We start from the raw sequence: 19744 nt of genomic DNA on the forward strand, positions 1-19744 counted from the left end.
GAGCTAATCAAGAGCAGGGAATCCATTACATGCCCACATGGTAGGGCCTCACTTTTATGCTAATTAGTTAACCAATTACCTTATTTACAGACACCAGGAATACTACAAGCCAATGAAATGAATAATGCCTTTATGGCTACATTCTTTCTATTGCTTATTGCTGTGTTTCTTACGCTGATGCGACATGCCAGGCATTGTTCTAGGTGCTGAGGATACAGCAGGAAATAAATACTACAAAACGAGGTCCCACCCACTCCCCACCAAAAACTAAACTAAACTAAACTAAAAAAGCCCTTTCAAAATCTTACCCGAAGCTGGGGCCCATAGATTTGCATATGTTAAAAAAGAGAAAGGGAGGAAGGAAGGCGAAGCTCTCCTGCAGTAGAATAGGCACAGGTTAGGACTCAGAAGGCTTGGGTTTTTTTGTGCTTTCCAGCTGTGTGACCTTGAGGAAGTTACTTGCCCTCTCTCTGCCTCAATTTCCTCATCTGTAAAATAGGGGTAATGAAAACGTGTGATGAAATTGTTGTGATAATTAAATTAAGACATGTAAAGGGCTGAGAATAATGCTGGGCACATGTTGAATACCCAATAAATATTAGCTATTTATTGTTGTTACTGGTATAAACAGCTCTGAGTCGGTCACATAACATCTCAGCTTCCGTTTCTTTCCCTGCGAAATGAGGGATAATGGTAACATCCCCCTCGTGGGTAGGGTTCAAGTGAGACGGACGAGGTGAAAGCACTTTATAAACTGGGGCTTATGCTAGGACCCCAAGCTCTTAGCGGGCAGCTATTCTGGGAACCCAAGGAGATGAGGGGTGATGAGGTGGAAGGCAGTGGAATCAGGAAAGCTGTGAGCAGAGCGAGAAGCCAGCCCTTCGTTCCAGCAGTTGTGGTCATGCAGATGTTTCTAATGAAGCCACAAATCCAGATTTTTATGTAAGTGCTCTCATTTTTAAATGTTGGCAATTAAGTTGGATTTTTGTAAAACACTTTGAAACCCAATCAAAATAAGGATGCAGGTTGCCAGTGGGTGACCTGTTATAAACTTCTACAGCTATTACTTAATAAGCCAAGGGGGAAAACTAGGAAAACAGCTGATGCAATAACTAAACTGAAAAGCCAAGAAAAGACTCCCATTAATTGGGTGCTATGTCTCATACGCGTTACAGCACTGGATTCTCCCAGCAGCTCCCAGAGACAGGCATTAGCACCCTCGTGCCACAGAGGAGGAAACGAGGCCCAGAGATCCCGAAGGCCACACAGCTGGTGATGGGCCCGTAGGACTGAACGCCCCCTTCTCTGCAACTCCAAAATCCAATCTCTTTTCACTCTGAGGGTGTTGCAAGATTGCAACATGGTGTCACCTAAGCCCACAGGCCCATAAACTTAGGCAAATACCATGCAACGGGCATCGTCAGTGGGCCCAGCATTCAGACTGGTTGCGCCGCCCTGCTCCACCCTGGGGAACCGACATAAAGGCCCTTGACGTTAACCCTGTTCCATCAACTAAAGCCTGAACTAGTCCTTGCCCAGAAGAGGTTCTTGGGCAAAAGGGCCGCACTCATGGCACGGTCCTAGAAGGTGCCTTCTGGATCTGCCATAGGCAGCCTGAAGAGAAAGGGGAGAAGGGATCAGAGTCTCCAGATCCAAAAGGGTCTCAGAAGCAGTCCCCAAAGCAATGTGCAAAAATGCAACAAGGTCTATATACTAAGACATTTTCTGTTAATCTTCCAAACTGTGAGTCTCTACACTGCCGTAGTGTAGACCAGGGGCTCCAATCGCCCTCCACCCAATGCTGGGTCTACCCCCCAGATGAAAGCTGGGCATTTGATGAGGGCACTGGTAAGTTTTAAAAGCTCCCCAGGTGATCCTTCAAGAATCACTGATCGAGTGTCTGCTAAGGGAATTCAGCAGATCCTCTAATCATTCAACACCTATTTCTTGAGCACCTACTATGTGCCAGATACGAGCAAGGAGAATTGCTCCAGCCTCTGACTCTGCCTAGTTCATATCTCTGGCCCAAGAGGTCTCAAAATACGAGAAGGAGACAGAGGAGGAAAAGAGAAAATAGACTGCATTTTACAGATTCCATCTTCAAAACCACCCCACTGAGGTTGGGTTTCCATGAATGCCTGAGGAAACTGAGGCCCAGAAAGGAAAGGGACTTGTTTATGTTCACATAACAAATAGGAAGCTGGTTTAGAATGCTCACCACAGTAGTAACAGTAGCAACTATGATTGAAGGTTTACTATAGGCCAGAAATTGCCAGGCTCTTCTAAGAATGGTCATGCTGAATATGAGATGGTAAAGTTGGTGTGGCCACGAGGCTTGACGGGAGGAAGTTTCTTGTGCTCACAGATCCCAGAGGGGGGCTCTGGGCAGTCGCAGGGGAAAGCACCCGTGTTGGTCAGGAAACAGGAAGGCGCAAGGGAAACGTCTAGGCCGGAGCCTTCACTGGGTTTCCTGCAGTGAAGACAGGACAAGGTAAACAGCTAGGGTAATTAATTCCGGTGGGCTTTGGACACTAAGTGTGGTTTCTAGTGCCTGGTACCTGACCCTGGGATGATTGAGGGCTGGGGAAATACTGAGTGTGAGCGTGAAACAGGAGGTGGTTAAGGAAGTGGAGACTCAGGACGGGCTGGGTTGCACAGGAAAGGTGAAAGGCATGCTCCTGGGCAGGTTGTTATCAGCAGCACCGGGAGAGGCAGTCTCTTCCTGGGTCTGCAAAGCCCCAAAATACCAGCACATCAAGTATAAAGAAAAGGGGGGGGGGGAGGGGAGTTTCTCCCAGGGGTGCAAAGGATTAGCTCTGGGACACAGGTTAAATCTCTGGCCAGCATGGTGGGTTAAAGGATCCAGCGCTGCCCTAACTGTGGTGCAAGTTGAAACTGTGGCTCGGATCCGATCCCTGTCTGGGGACTCCTTATGCCCTGGGGTGGGCAAAAAAGAAAAAAAAAAATGCAAAAAATATCGTTAATACAATGGGCCCTGTGATGGATGAATGCCGAATAGACAAATACAGAGTCTAAGAAAACACCATTGGAACCTAAGTGTTTTTCCTGTGTTATGCTATGGAGGCTCATCATTGTCTTCCAAAAAGGAAGTCATATTAGCTCAGCTAGTTAGCTCTTAGGAGGTTAAGTGACGGCCCCGTGTCATCCAGGCTGAAGGGTGATGGAGCTGGATTGACACCTAGGTTCCTGTCCCTTCCGGCCCTCTGTGCCTGCTTGATGTCCCCCTGTACCAAGTACCAGGACTCAGAAGGGAGTTGACCCCTGCCTGTGCTCCTTGCTGCTCCATGCAGATCGAATACTCTTCTCTATGAAAGCCTGGTTCTCTGGTTTCTTCTTCAGACAGGAAGCTAAGAAGTGCGGGGTTCCAAGTCCTGGTTCTGTGACGTACTAGCTGAGTATCCATTGGAAAGTCAGTTTATTTAGGCCTAAGCATTCTCATTCGTAAAATAATGATGCCCATACTTCCTCATGGGGTTGCCGTGTGAACTAGATGAAATCAGGGCTTCCACGGATGTGCCACAGAATAAGTGAGATTTCTTTTGATGTGTCTGTTGAGTCCAAGGTCTCCATCCACGCTGGGGGAGGGTATTTCTCTCAGGCAGCTGGGGTCTGCTCTCCTGGCCCAAGAAAGTTACAGGCACCAACAGGTGAGGAAGGGGAGGCGCTGTGTCCCTGGGTGTGTGGGGATGACATGTGGGTAGGGAGAACGTCTCACCCCCATTTGCCCACCGATCTGACTGCCTCAGAGGTCACGTATGTTAAAATCTGACTTCCCGCGCCTTTCTGTTGAGTCCAGGTGGGACTGCAGGAGAAACTGGCAGTGCTTTGGCACTCCACACATGTGGAGACATCGCACCTTAGAAAAGAAATCTCAAACCTGGAGTACCTGCTGGGGCTCGGTGGAAAGGAACCTGACGAGCCTCCATGAGGACACAGCTTCAGTCCCTGGCCTCGCTCAGTGGGTAAAGGATCCGGCGTTGCCAAGAGCTGTGGTGTAGATCACAGACACAGCTTGGTTCCTGTGTGGCTGTGGCTGTGGCTCTGGCATAGGCTGGTGGCTACAGCTCCAATTAGACCCCTAGACGGGGAACCTCCATATGCCGTGGGTGTGGCTAAAAAGACAAAAGACAAAAAAAAAAAATCTAGAACCCCAAACATTTCATGTTCCTCTTATCCTTATATCAGTTGACATACTAAAGTTTCCAGGGACTGTCTAGCTTTGAAAGGCAGAGCCTTCTCTCTCTGTCGTGTTTCTGCTTCCTTATACCAAACAACGTGTGATTTGAACATGTTGACATCGTTGGGGTTCTGGGGCGCTCCAAGGAAAAGATGCTGCCTGTCAATGAGGGTGTCCTTGGATTAGTGTAAGGATGCAGGCCTGGCTGGGAGGGAAAAGAGGGAAAAGTCCTGAGCAAAGATGCTCCTATGTTTTCGGCAGTATTTATCGCCTCACCTCACCTCATCAAATCTTCCATGTACACAGCCCCTGGACCCTCTCCCTGAAAGATGTCGGTATCAGACAAGGCAGACTCGAAGGCAAAACAATATTGCTGGAGATAAAGAGGGTCCCTATGTATGTGATAAAATCATCAAATCAGAAGGAAATCTTGTAGGAATTTTTAAAATTCTTTTTAGGCCATACCTGTGGCATATGCAAGTTCCCGGGCCAGGGACTGAATCCAAGCTGCAGCTGTGACCTACGCTGCAGCTGTGACCTATGCTGCAGCAATGCCAGATCCTTTACCCTCGCCTCTGCAGCCACCCAAGCCACTGTGATCAGGGTCTTAACCTATTGTGCCACATTGGGAACTCTAGAAAGCGTGTACGAATCTTAACAACACAGCCTTAAAATATATACATTGCAAATCAAAAGGACGACAAGAAGAAAAAGACACATCTGTTATCATATCAGTAGATCTTAATATGCCTCAATCAGTCATTGACTGATCAAACAGACATGAAAAAGAAGTACGGACATAGAAGATTTTAACCGATATAGTCTCAAGCTTGATTTAATGGATATACAGGCAACACTATACCCATCATCTACAGGAAACGCAGTCTTTAGAGGCACATGTTGAACTTTTATGAAAATCAGGTATTCACTGGGTCATAAAGCAAATCTCTGCAAACCTCAGAGAATTACTCTCTTGGGTCCTCATTCTCTGCCCACAATAGGTTGTTAGAAACTGATAACAAATTCTTGCAACAATTGGTGCTGAAAGAATTGGATATTCGTGTGCACAACAGATCAGTTGAGACCCTTAACTCAGATCTCACACAAAATTAATTCAAAATGGATCACAGACCAAAATTTAAGAGCTGTAACTACAAACATTTTAGAAGAAACCATAGGAGAAAATTTTTCTTGACTTTGGATTAGTCAAAAAGTTCTTAGATGTAACACTAAAGGCGTGATTCATAAAAGTAAGAAAGTTGATACCTTTGATTTAAGGGAAAAAATGGGATCTAAAAGACACTAGAAAGGAAATGAAAAGAGAAGCCACAGACTGGAAGAATATATTTGTAAGTCATAATTCTGAGAGAGGTCTTGTATTCAGAATATAGAGAACTTTTACAACTCAAAAAGAAGACAAACAACCACCATTTTTTTTTTTCGGTCTTTTTGCCATTTCTTGGGCCACTCCTGCGGCATATGAAGGTTTCCAGGCTAGGGGTCTATTCAGAGCTGTAGCCGCCGGCCTACATCAGAGCCACAGCAACACTGGATCCAAGCCACATCTGCGACCTACATCACAGCTCACAGCAACACTGGATCCTTAACCCACTGAGCAAGGCCAGGGATCGAACCCGCAACCTCATGATTCCTAGTTGGATTCATTAACCACTGAGCCACGACGGGAACTCCCCAATTTTTTAAACAGACAAAAATTTGAATAGACATTTCACCAAAGAAGATACGTGAACAGCTAATAAGCACATTAAAAGATGGCCAACATCATTAGTCATTAGGAAAATGCAACTTAAAACCACGAGGATATGCTCCTTCATACCCACTAGGATGCCTATAATCAAAAAAACCAGACAATAGTAACTGTGGGAAAGGATGGGAAGAAATTGGAATGTAAACGAGTGTATTCGCTTTGGAAAATAGCTTGTCAGTTTCTTAAAAAGTTAGACCTAAATTTATGTTGAACAATCTAGTAACTTGACTCATAGAGATCCACTCAAGATAAACAAAATCAGGAGTTCTGGTCATGGCTCAGTCCACAAACCCGACTAGTATCCATGAGGCTGGCAGCTGTAGTTCTAATTCGACCCCTAGAAACACTTGTACAGGAAATTTCATAGCAACAGTCATCATAAAACCAAAAAGTGGAAAAGATACAAATGTCTTTTAACTGGTGAGTGAGGGAAAAAAAAGTGCTATATTCATATGATATAATACTTTTCATCAATAAGAGGCATAAACTACTAATACATGCTACTATCATGGATGAACTTTGAAAATATTTTCCCTTTTTCTTTTCTTTTTTCTTTTTAGGGCTGCACCTGCAGCACATCGAAGTTCCCAAGCTAGGGGGGGAATTGGAGCTGCAACGGAGGCCTACACCACAGCCACAGCAACACTAGATCCAAGCCATATCTGTGACCTACACCACAGCTTGTGGCAATGCCAGATCCTTAACCCATTGAGTGAGGCCAGGGATCGCACCTGTATCCTCACAGACACTATGTCAGGTTCTTAACCTGCTGAGCAACAGCAGGAACTCCTGAACCTTGAAAATATTATGCTCAGTGAAAGACGTCAAATGAAAAAAAGACCACATATTGTATGGTTCCATTTGTATAAGATACCCAGAAAAGGCAAAACTATGGATACGGGAAGCAGATTGGTGTTTACCTGGGGGGTAGCGATTGACTGAAAATGGACATGAGGGGTCTTTGGGGGATGATGGAAATATTGTAAAATTGGATTGTGTTGATGATTTTACACACACAGTAGATTTACTAAAAAACATTGAATTGTGTGCTTGAAATGGGTGATGCATATGGTATGTAAATACACCAAAAGAAAAAAGATTTTGGAAAAAAATAACAAAAAGATCAATAGAAAAACCTTATGCTGGGAAGTTAAGAAACATACTTATTTAAAAAAAAAAAAAGCAAAAGCCTTTTTAGCAAGTTAGGAATAAATAGAATTTCCTTCAATGGGGAGAATATCTACCAAAACAAGACGGAACAATCATAGTAGCAACACTTGATGACAAAATGTTGAAAGCATTTCTCCTTAAGATCAGGAACAAGCCATGGATGCCCCAGATCATGATTTTTCATTCAGCGTTGAACTGGAGGTCTGAACCATGGCCGTATGAGGGGAAAAGTAAAAAGATGTCAAAGGATTGAAATGGAAGAAGCAGAGCTATTGTTATTTGCTGATAATGTGCTTGTCGACATAGAATACCTCAGAGTAAAAGAGGATTTGGTAGTCAACAGGATACACAACCCTGGAACAGGGAGTTCCCTTTGTGGCTCAGCAGTTAATGAACCCAACTAGTATCCATGAGGATGTAGTCGTGTGCTGTGGTGTAGGTCACGGATGTGGCTTGGATCCAGTGTTGCTGTGGCTGTGGCTGTGGCTGTGGCGTAGGCTGGCAGCTGTAGCTCTGATTTGACTCCCAGCCTGGGAACTTCCATATACCTCGGGTGTGGCCCTAAAAAGGAAAAAAAGAAAAAAAAAGGAACAAAAATCAATGTTATTTCTATATACCAGAAAGAAACAGAAAATGCAATAAAAGAGGATAATATTTATAATAGGGACACATATAAAACAGGTTGGAATAGATCTAAAGAAAGATGTTCGACACATGGAGAAAAGGATAAAACTATTCAGTTGTGACATAAAATTCATACTTTATGATATGAAGATAAGAACAATTTAAACAAAAATTCCTTCTCTGCCCTTTGGCACCCTCTTTCCCTGCACTGGGCGTTGTGTATCTGCCTTATGCATCGACCAAACCTCCTCAAAACAGGAAGACCTCCCAAACATGAAGAGCAACATTCTTCTATGTCAACCAGGCAACTCCTTAGAAGACAACCTTCCTTCTTCATCTTATAAGGGGTCACATGACCTTCCACGAGGCTGCTCAGATCTGGATTATGTAAACTGTCAATAATACGTCATTAGATGTACAGCCTTTGGTCTCAACAAAGTTGTGTAATGGTGCCTTCCCTTCTAACAGGTGAAACAGTTCTCAGAGCCTTCTGAGATGTTCTTCCCAGGTTATAATCCTCGAATGTGGCTCAAATAACATGTTGCTTCTTGGATTGACTGATTAATTTTGTGTCGATAGAAACAAGATCTAAATCAATGAGAAGATACATCATAGTCATGAATTGGAAGAGTCCCTAACATAAAGATTTATCTGTCAACTTGATAAATAATTTCCATGCAATTACAAGAAAAATCATAATTTTCTTCTGGAACGTGACAGATTTTTTCCTAATTTTTTTGAGCCTCTTCTGAAAACTGTTACGTTTCTGAAAAGGAAGAAAAAGAAGAGACTTGCCTGGCAAAGTACCAAGAATTATCATAAACTTATAGTAATTAAGGCAGAGTGGCCTTACAGACCCAAACACACACAGAACTAATTTCACTGCAGAGCAGACATGCTCATCCCAGGTGAAAGGATAGATTTTTCAGCATGTTGTACTGGGGTAATTCCCGAAGGAAAACGCAACAGTATACTCTTAAGTCAGTCTTTAGCCAGGTTGGTTAGACCTACATGAGAAAAGAAAAAGTGCACAATTCTCAGAAATTTACATAAGGAGAATAATAGTCCCCCATTTTTTGGCTGCCCCGTGGCATATGGAGTTCCTGAACCAGGGATCAGATCTGAACCACAGCTGCAGCTGTGGCCACGCCAGATCCTTAACCCACTGTGCTGGGCAGGGGATCGAACCTGCATCTCGGTGCTCCCAAGACACGACTGATCCTATTACGCCACAGTGGGAACTCCAAGAGTAATTTTATTAGAGCGAGGAGGATGTTTAAAACAAGACACAGACAAATCATAAGGAAGAAGGTTGATACATTGAATTACATTAATAGTTATAACTTCTGTTTGACGGTGTCACAGTTCAGTCATAAACAGGGAAGATGATGGTGACGGTAAAGAGTTAATATACAGATTATATAAAGAAGATCTTAAATCAGTGAGAAAAAATAAACGACCCAGTTAGAAACAGGCAAAAGAACAGGAGGTCACTGAAATGGAAACATAGAGGCCTCAAAAACATATTAAAATACATTTAATTTCAGTAATGGTGCAAATATACCCCAGCACGTAATACTATGTCACACCTACCAGGTTGGCAAGAGTTAAAAAGGAATCAGTACCAAAGGCTGGTGTACCTCTGGAGGTGAAATGGAGTTTTAACTAAAGAACAACACCCCCTTGGCTAAGAAGACAGCTACAAGGCTTTCCAGCTGTGCTCATCACTATGCCACCCTTCTTGTAATGATGTAGCAACTGTGTGCGCTCTGTCCAAGCCAGCAGCCCTGCTAATCAGGTACCCAGCATTGCTTATCAGTTCCGCTTCTGTAACCTTGCTTGCTCAGTTTCTTAGGGAGGAACACTGTCCGCTTGGGGATGGGGGCGGTCCGGGATGCTTACATGGCAAAATCAAGACCTTGTAGTGTATAAAAGTTACTGAGAACAAAGACCTGGTGCACAGACTCTGGAGGTGACTCCTCTGAGCCCGCACCGGTGCTGAATAAACCTTGCTTTTCCATATCTCCGAGTGCTGTTTGTCTCCTTCCGTTGCCACGGTTTTTGCGGTTTCCGCAACAGAGGGAGGGAAATTTCGGAGATGGTGGATGAACGTATCGGTTGGTAAAATTTGGAAAAACAGGTGGCCTTACCTAGTAAAGCTGAACATCTGCATAACCGATGACCTCGTAATCCCATCGCTCCATGTATACAACCCAGACGGAGTCTTGCGCATGTGCAGTTGTCGTTAATGTTTACAGAGGCATTGTTCCAAACAGCCAAAATTTGGAAAACACGCAAATGTCCCTCTACAATACGTGGTAAATAAATAGCATTCCATTCATACTGCAGACTATTACATAACATAGAAAAATAAATTATAGCTGCACTCAAGGACATTGAATCTCTAGAGCATAATGTTAAATAAAAAAACATTCAATGGTGTCCGTTTACTTCAGTTCAAAAATAAGCAAAACTAGCAGTTCCTGCTGTGGCGCGGTGGGTTAAGAATCCAACTGCTGCAGCTCGGCTCTCTGCAGAGGCATGGGTTCCATCCCCAGCCTGGCACAGTGGGTTAAAGGATCCTTTGCTGCAGCTGCAGCAGTGGCAGAGGTCGCTGCCGTGGCTCGGATTCAACCCCCGGCCTGAGAACTTCCATATACCGTGGGTGTAAAAAAATAAAAATTAAAAAGGCAAAACTAAGTAATATATTCAAATCTATAAAGAAAAGCAGTGGAATGATAAAACACAAAATTTGGGAGTGTGCTTACTTGGTGAAGAGAAGAAGAGACATACAATAAAAATTCCTCTCAAATAATCTGCACACAAGATGGTTAAAACTTATATTCTTAATTATGGCATCCTTAGATTTCATTGATCATAGTTTGGAGCCAAGAGAAGCACAACAACCCTCTGCTAGAGCGAAACTGCCCCGTCCTAAGAGTTTGATGTTGTCAGGAGCCAAGGAACAGAGCCAGTCTTACTGAAACCAATAGGAACCAACCCCTCACCTTGACCTCTTGACCCTTGAGCTAATAGCTAAAGATTCTAAGCACCATTGCCCATATTGTCTTTCTCAAGTGCCACCTTCACCATAATCAATCAATCCATCAATCAATGCATTAATTGAGTCCTGGACTTGACAATGAGAAAAGATGAGATTTAATTACAACTGAGAGCCAGCTCACTTCTGACCTTAGCTAAGTCTCTTTGCTCTTCCCTCCTCTGTAAAACATTGCTTGGTGTAGGTCAGAGTTACTTGACCCTTTTGAATACATACTCTCTTTGGAGGAAGAGAAAAAGTCACAGTCCCCAGAGATTACGATGTGGGACTTCCAGGGGAACATTCTCTCTCCCCGGCACTGAGAATGGTCTTGCCTGGCGGGGTTAGGCAGAACAGCTCCACCAGCCAAGAAGCTTTCATTGAGCTTCACTCTGCGGCTCGTGGAGTAAAAGAAAAGGCCCGGGGAGGGGGGGGGGCGGTGTCAGTTTCCAAAAAATGAAATTACAGCATTGCATAATTTGAAAGCAATCATTTATTTATTTTTAATGAGAGTTGCAATGTTTATTTCAGGTTCTCTCTTGTTTTTTTGGTTTCTGGTTGTTGGGTTTTTTGGTATTTTTTTTCTTTTTTGCCACACAGGCAGTAAGTGGGAATTCCTGGGCCGGGGATTGAACCAACACCGCACAGCAGCAGCCAGAGCCACAGCAGTGAGAATGCAGGAGCCCTCAACCCACTAGGTCATCCGAGAAACTCCCAGCTATAATAAGGTTCAATTTTGCATTTGAAAGCAGCACCTCCCCCAGAGGTTGTGCCACGCCCCTCAAGGAGCTGTGTCGCACCCTTCTTCCCCCAGTGGAGAGTCCACTTGACCACATGACCAGTCTGTGGTTGGGTCCAGCTCTGGCATCTGGTCTGGGTGTCTGTGAACTCCTCCCCTGAGCACCTCATTCCTGCCCCCGGAAAGGCTCACCTCTGGCCTGGAGATTCTTAGTGATCACAGCAGACCCCTCTCTAGCCGGGCTTTGACTGCAGGGGCCCCCAGGCCAGTCACCCAGGCCATTTGCTCTTGCAGGACAAGCCCCTGGCTCTCCAAAGGGGACATCACCCAAACAGGAGCATGTGTGATGATGTGGAGAGACCTGGTAGCTGCGGACTTTCCTGAGGCCAGTTCTCAGCAGGATTTTCCTTACTGTTGCCCCGCCCCTGCATCTCTCTGGGGTGGGGGCAGGCACTGTGGGAGAGAGGGGTTGGAAAAGATTGCTGAGGGCTCTAGCCAGTGCCCCCCCCCCCCACATTGGTTGCTTGAATCCCTTCTGCTATTGTCTAGCGTTTGTTGGTTTTTGTTTGGGAACTGGGAATTGACTTCCTTTAGAGGTAGCCTATTCCAGCCTTAAACACACATGGTTGTCAGTTTCCAAGATGCTGAGGAATATTGAAATAGTGATGCGGTGGGAATGAGAGCAGCTTCAAGAGCTTTTGAATAAACTGCCCTTTTAGCTTAAGCTTTCATCATTGGGGTCTTGAGATCTTGCAACCATCATTTATTGAGCCGTTAGTATGTGCCCAGCTCTGTATTGATGATTATTTTTGTGAGATTCTATTTAAGTTTCAAACCCAAGAGTTGTGTATAATTAACATCCTCATTTCATAGATGAGGAAATAGAGATTCAGAGCAGTGAAGCAAAATGCCTGAAAACCACAGCTAGTTAATGGTGGGGCTGGTTTCCCTTCAGTCTGTCTGACCCCAAAGCCCTGCTCCCCATCACTGTGCTTGACTGTCTCACAGCCTCATTGCACCCCCCCCCTTTATTTTTGCCTTTTTAGGGCTGCAACCATGGCATAGGGGTCCAATCAGAGCTGTAACCACTGGCCCATGCCACAGCCATAGCCATACCAGGATCTGAGCAGAGTCTGTGACCTACACCATAGCTCACAGCAGTGCCGGATTCCCAGCACAATGAGTGGGGCCAGGGATCAAACCTGCATCCTCATGGGTACTAGTCAGATTGGTTTCCACTGAGCCATGACAGGAACTCCCATTTCACCCTTTTAAAGAAGGAGTCATCTCTGGGTTGAGAAGGCTAAGGCTCAGAGGTCAAATGACTTCCCCGAGAGCATTCCTCAATGTCAGGAAAGAACTTAAATCTTTGCCCTTCCCCTGACTTATCCACCCTCTGCCCAGAGTCTCTGAGCACGGGTCCACTCTCATCTCAAATTTCGTCAGAAACCAAGGCTGAATCCATTCTCTATTCAATTCCTTAATCTGATTCCCTAACATTTGTGGTCTCAACTGCCTGAGATCAGACTTTCCCCAGTTACTGACCATTGTGACTGTTCTGTGTCCCCTGTTCTTCCTCTCCCATTCAGCAACCACGGGCCTCAGCATCCTCCCAAAAGAAATGAGCAACTGGCCACCAGGGGCAGCAGGTAGCAAGAGTCGGGACACAGGTTGCACAGGAAGCAGTGGGTGGGGGAGGGGGGTGGTTTGTTCCAGAAGAAGGTCCACACAGCTATCGCTGTGCAGGTGGAGGAGGTGGAGGAGAATTCCAGACCAGAAAGGGGACAGAGGCTGCGAAATAACAGCCAACAGTAGAGCAATTCCCTGAGGAGTGTTTCTGGGTTGAGAGAGGAACCCCCTCTTCTGTTCCCGACCTGGCACCTACTTTCCAGGTGGCCTTTCCCAGGTTCCTTTTTCTCTCCAGGCCTCAGAGAATGGTCCAGAATGTCTCTATGGCTCCCGATAGGCTTTAAGCCTGGGTTGGAACACTGGCTTGCTGAGTTGGTGGCTTTGGGAGCCCAGACAAGCGAAAAGCAGGGGGGGGGGAAATCATCCGACCAGACAGTGGCCTGCAGTCTGTTCGGAGCCCACTGTGGGTGGGCCGAGGTGCCCACTGCCATGAACGGAAGGGGTAGACTCAGAGCAACGAGGAAACTTGAGCAGCTGATCCTCCGTTCTGGAGCAGCCGGACAGGAGATAAGATGTTCGGCATTTTATACAAGAAAGAAAATAAAGCCAAGAAGGTATCAGCATGCCTTGCCAAGAGCTGAATGACCAGGAAAAGGTACTAGATATTTTGCTATGTCTGTTCAGTCCACTTTTCTTACTGCGACCACACGCATATACAGGGTTATCATGAGAGCAGCAACTGGAAACAATTCGACCCTGCCCCCTGCCCCTAATGGCCGCAGATGATTGGTTCACGCTGAGCCAATCAGAACACTCCCTGGGAATTTTGAACTTGGAGTGAAGCGGAGCTGCTGGCAGCCCTGTTTCCACCGCCTGGACCAGAGCAGCATGAGTGGAAATGCTCCATTTGCACTTTTAGAGAAAGAATAATGGGGCACAAATGTCACCACCAAAATGTCAGCTCTATGAGAGCAGAGATTATCATCTATTTCTGTGTGTTGCTGTATCCCTAGAATCTGCCTGGCATATAGTCATAGTGATGATAGGAACATGCATATAGCACTTATGACCAGACGACTGTGTCCTACGTGGTACACACTCGTGACTCATTGACTCCACATGACAACCCTATAAGATAAAACGTTATTTTCCCCATATTCCACATGAGAAAACCGAGACACGGGATAACTTGCCCAAATGCGCCCAGATCATTAGTCTAGAGCTGGTTCCAGCATCTGTGCTCTGAATCACCACCTACATCATGTCTCTGTAAATCTGTGTTGAATGAAGAATGAATGAATGGACCAAGAATGCAGAGAGGAGAGTAAGTGAGAGAGAAAATTCTGTCAACAATCAAGCACCTAGTTCAGAGGGTCTTGGCAACTCAGTTCTACTCTTGCCCTTGGTTCTATGAAAGCCTCACCATCCGTTCTTATAAACAGGACTGGTTTCATGAGCATCAGAAGGGCCCCATGCTTGATTTCATGCTCTGCTATCACCACCTCTAAATTCCTAACAATTTCATCCTTGAACCTTCGTTTTATAAGCAAAGTCCAACAGGACAATGAAGCCTGCATGTGAGCAGAGAGGATGCAAGCGGTACAAATGTCCACTCTGCCTTGGCTTCTATACAGTGTATGTGATGCCCCGCGAGCTCAGAATTCTGGAAAACTAGTGATACCCAGGAATTCAGTAAGACTCAAAGCAAGTACTAGAAGAGCATGTCAGGTCTGCAACCAAGTAAGCAGAGGTGCTGACAGGCTTGAAAAACCACCCTTTCTTCGGTCTGGAACTTTCTTGGAACACAGAGAGCTGGCATTTTAAGAAACAGAAATGACCGAGGAACCTTACATATCCTTCTTTACTGCTGTTACTTCTTTGTGTTAGCCAACTACTTATACTGAAAATGATACAGAAATAAAAGGAAAGATGGGGCTATCCATAGTTCCTCTTTAGCCCTTCATTACTCACCAGTGAGCCAAAGGAAGAGAATGTACTGATAAAATGTCTACGTGGTGTATGTTTCAAAAAGTTAAAAACCAAAAAAAAAAGAGTTTGGTTGAGTGTTTCCACTGTTCTGGCAAAGAAAAATACATATACCTGCATGAGCTGCTCAACATAAACTGTGTAATTTTGATGATTCAACATACAAGTTAAAGGCTCTTATATTTGCACTTTTTTGGCCAAACCTATGGCATGCAGAAGTTCCCAGGCCAGGACTCAAACCCATGCCACAGCTGTAACCAGAGCCACAGCAGTGACAATCTGGATCTATAACCCACTGAGCCACAAGGGGACGCCGCATATATTTGCATTTAAAACTGGTAATGTATAAATATGAATGGGAAAATTCATGATAATTGACATCTTTAATATTTATTTATTTAAAGATGACATTAAAAGGGAGTTCCTTTCTTGGCTCAGTGGTTAACGAACCCAACTAGGATCCACGAGGATGAGGGTTCCATCCCTGGCCTTGCTCAGTGGGTTAAGGATCCAGCGTTGCCACGAGCTGTGGTGTAGTTCACAGATGCGGCTTGGATCCCACATTGCTGTGGCTGTGGTGTAGGCCGGCAGCTGCAGCTCTGATTCAACCCCTAGCTTGGGAACCTCCATATGCCACAGGTATGACCCTAAAAAGCAAAAAAAAAAAAAAGGAACAACAGTAAATAGTAAATAAAAATCACCATGATAAGTTCAGAAAGAGACTAAGGAGAAAAGAATAAAAAACCTCATGTTTTAGTATGAATAGGGCACTTTTCCCCTGCTTTTTTTTTTGTCTTTTGTCTTTTTGTTGTTGTTGTTGTTGTTGCTATTTCTTGGGCCGCTCCCGCGGCATATGGAGGTTCCCAGGCTAGGGGTCCAATCGGAGCTGTAGCCACCGGCCTACGCCAGAGCCACAGCAACGCGGGATCCGAGCCACGTCTGCAACCTACACCACAGCTCACGGCAACGCCGGATCATTAACCCACTGAGCAAGGGCAGGGACTGAACCCGTAACCTCATGGTTCCTAGTCGGATTCGTTAACCACTGCGCCACGACGGGAACTCCCTTCCCTGCTTTTTGAACAAAAAGCCCCACCTGTTCATCTGGCCCTGGGCCTCACACATTATCTAGTCAATTTGCTAACTAGAGTCTTGACAGCCTAGGAAACTTAAGTTGAGCTTGAAGGGGGCTTTAACTTTATACTTTGCTCCAACTATTATATTCAAATGAGTGGGAGTGTGATGCAGTAGAAAGAACACAGGTTGTTTATAGATGAAGAAAAGAGACTCAGAGAGGTTTACTAATTTGGCCAAAGTCACACAGCTTTCAAGGGAAGGATCTGAGATTGAAATCCAGCTTCTTGTGACTCCAGAAAGTCCAGGAGAACTTTCTGTGATGGTGGAAATATTCTGTAACAGCACCGTTCACCATGGTACCCACTAGCCACATGGAGCTATTAAGCCCTTGGAATGTGGTTCACACAATTAAAAACCTGAATTTTTTCTCTTGTGTATGGCAGGGCATTTATTCTCCTTGTTATCGTACCTTTTGATCTTGTCACAAATTGACTGGTGTTGTTTTCAGTGAAGAAGACAAGTAAAGTGTCTGTGCTTGAACAAATCTAGTCTCCAATGTATGTGGCTATCAGTCCATTGATTTGATTCAATGGCTCAAGGGATATAAGCACTGGTTTGGCACCAGCTGTCCTTGTCAAAGTCTACCTACACCAGGGGACCAGAAACTCCCTTCAAAGACTGCAATAGTTAATTTTATGTGTCCACGTGACTGGATCAGAAGATGCCTAGATAGCCGGCAAAACACCATTTGTGAGTGTGTCTGTGAGCGTGTTTCCAGCTGAGATTAGCATTTGGATCAGAGAGAGAGGAGAGTATACTGCCCTGCCCGGTGTGGGTGGGCATCTTCCAGTGTGCGGAGGGCTGGAATAGACCCAAAGAGGAAGGAGGAGCTTGCCCCCTTTTCCTGCCTCATTGCTCGAGCCAGAGCATCTTATCGCAGGTTAAGAGAACTGAATTTTGCACTTTACTTTTTGCTAATCTCACTTTAAATGGGGCTACTGTATGGACTGCACAGGTCCAGAGCTTGTGCCCTGTGTCCCTGAATCCCAGCACCTGATAGGATTCAGGGATGCCTGGGGAGGGGCTGAATCACTCTCTGGCTCCCTAGGGTGCAAGGCTCTTTGGCAGTGCATGGCACACAGTAGGGGCTCAACGAACAGCAGCTAAGTGGTTTCATGGGTGCTGAGGCTCAGTTTGTCCAGATGAGGCATCTAGACAGGGGGCTGAAAAAGGAAGAAGGACGAGCATCACTTTACCCCATGCTCTCAGGCCAATACAGGAGAGGACCAGCCTCAGCGGAGGCCGGACAGCCTCTGGGTGACTAAGGCTCATAGGAATCCACACCCAGCTGGGTTAGTTGTCCACAGAAAACCTTCCGGGAAGGGCTCAGCCTGCAGTGAGCTGGGGAGACGTGTCAGGGAGGAGATTAAGGCGCCTCTGGGATGGCTCTGGAAAGCAGCCAGCACACCCAGAGCTGTCATCCCCATAAACCCAGCTGGGAGCTCCGAGCGCTCAGTCTAAACTCACTTTGATACACAGTGGAAGGGGTGAGGCCCCAGGTCTGCTGGCGCTCCAGCCTCCTGAGCTGCGGGTTCCCAGAGGCAGCCCCAAACCTCAAGCCTGGGCCCCTCTTTGGCACAACCCTTCCCCTCAAAAAACATACCCTCTTCCCTGGCTAACTCCTGACTTATTTAGGTCTCTGACTAAATGACCCCTCCTCCGAGAAGCCTTCCTACACCCACCTTCCAGGGCTGAGTCAGCCCCTCTTCTGGCCCTGGAGAATCCTTATGAGTGAATAAATCAAGGCTGGTGGCCTCCATCCCGGCAGAGAGCTGCCGGTCGGAGAAACAGCTCGATGGCAAACTCACTTCTGCAGAGTGGGGCAGCTGCACTTGTGATTCTGGTCTCGTTTTTAATGCCACTGTTGATCTCCTCTGTCCACAGCATCTTAATCAGAGCAGCTCAAGTCTCCCAAGAGACTTCCTGCTGCCCATCCGTTTCAGCTGCTCTGGAGGGTAACCCCCTGCTCCTTGGGGCCCCGGAGGTCCCCCTGTAACTCTGAAGATGATGCACTGTTTTCAGATGTCATGGTAACAAACAAAGACAGTTTTAGTCTCACAGATTTTTACTGCCTTGTCAAAGCCACTTCAAAGGGATTAATCCCCAGGGCTGACTGCAGAAGGGTCTGAGTTAGTGGGAGGAGGAGGGGGGTGTATCTGGGGTGGTCAGAGAAGGCTTCAGGGAAGTTGGGGCATTTGCCCTGTGACTTCAGAGACTGAGAGAAGGACATTCCAGGCCGAGGAGCCGGCATGGGCACAGGTGTGGAGGCCCGAGAGAGGACGTGGCGCTCGAGGACCTCAAAGTTGTTTGGGATTATAAAACCTCAAGGTATAACGAGGCAGAGGAAGTATTTGCTGGAGATGTGAGCAAATCCAAGCCCCTGCGGACCTCACCCTCTTCCCTAAGGAGCAGGGACTTCAACCTGGAGGCTGGAGGCTGCACTGTTCCAATGTGTATTCCCCAAACACCAGACTCGTGGAATTCTCTGCTCCAGAAGAGGGCTGGGCTTCTCTATCCCCCTCTGGGAGACTCCCAACACATGTTAGTTTTGTAAAGGCTCTGCTAAAACGAATAGTGACTACCTGTAAGTGTCTGCAAGGCACCAGGCAATGCTCTGAGGATATAGCAAGCATCACCATACTTGACCCCCGTCACAACCCTATAAACTAAGTACTGCTGTATTATTTCTATTTTATAGAGACACTAAGGTCACACAGCTAGTAAGTGATAGAGCTAAGATGCGAACTTGAGCAGTGTGACTTTGAAGGGTCCTGGAGTAAAGAGCCTGCTTAACTTTGTTTCATCTAGCATTTCCTGACTTGTTTTTAATTATAGCAAAAATGTTTGCATACCTAGTAACCTTGTAAGGCAACTGATTCTGTGGGCAATGGGGAGCTATTAAAGGGCTCTTATCCGGGAGCTTTTTATTTGATTTGCAAATATCCTTAGGAAGCTCCTTATCAGTCATTTACACTTTAGTATGAATTAGTCCTTTCTTAGACTACCTCAGTTTTCTTATAAGCTCTTGAGAGCAAGTATTGTGTCAACTCACTGCTAGGTCCCCGGTACCCAGGAAGGAGGATGTGAGATGGTGCTAGAAGAAATTAGGTTGAATGAATTGTAACTTTTCCTGTTGAAGACAGTGGGAGCAATGGAAAGAAAGGCCTGGCCTCTGGGAGGTAATTCTGTCAGAGTGTAAGGGACAGGAGACAGGAACTACTGAGGGGGCGCCATGGGTTTCAGAGTCTTGGAGATGAAGTGCAAAGTAAGACTCACCTACTTCATGGCTAAAGGTCTGGCCTGGACATTGATCAAAATGCAAATACAAACAGCTACTCAGAATGTTTTCTCTTCTAGATAGCAACTAAACCACCTGGTTGATTGGAAAATGAGGCATTAGTTGGAGTTCAAGGTACATCAGGAGATTCTTGGTTTTAGGAGTTGGAGCTGGAG

The 19744-nt window shown here is 45.8% G+C and overlaps 1 pseudogene; it reads right to left on the reverse strand.

The window, feature by feature from the left end:
* The window catches only part of LOC125133397 (coiled-coil-helix-coiled-coil-helix domain-containing protein 2-like), a 36945-nt pseudogene extending 18894 nt beyond the window's left edge, over nucleotides 1-18051 (reverse strand).
* Between the last annotated feature and the right edge of the window lie 1693 nt (nucleotides 18052-19744).

Source organism: Phacochoerus africanus, chromosome 8, assembly GCF_016906955.1.
Source record: "Phacochoerus africanus isolate WHEZ1 chromosome 8, ROS_Pafr_v1, whole genome shotgun sequence".
Classification (NCBI taxonomy): domain Eukaryota; kingdom Metazoa; phylum Chordata; class Mammalia; order Artiodactyla; family Suidae; genus Phacochoerus; species Phacochoerus africanus.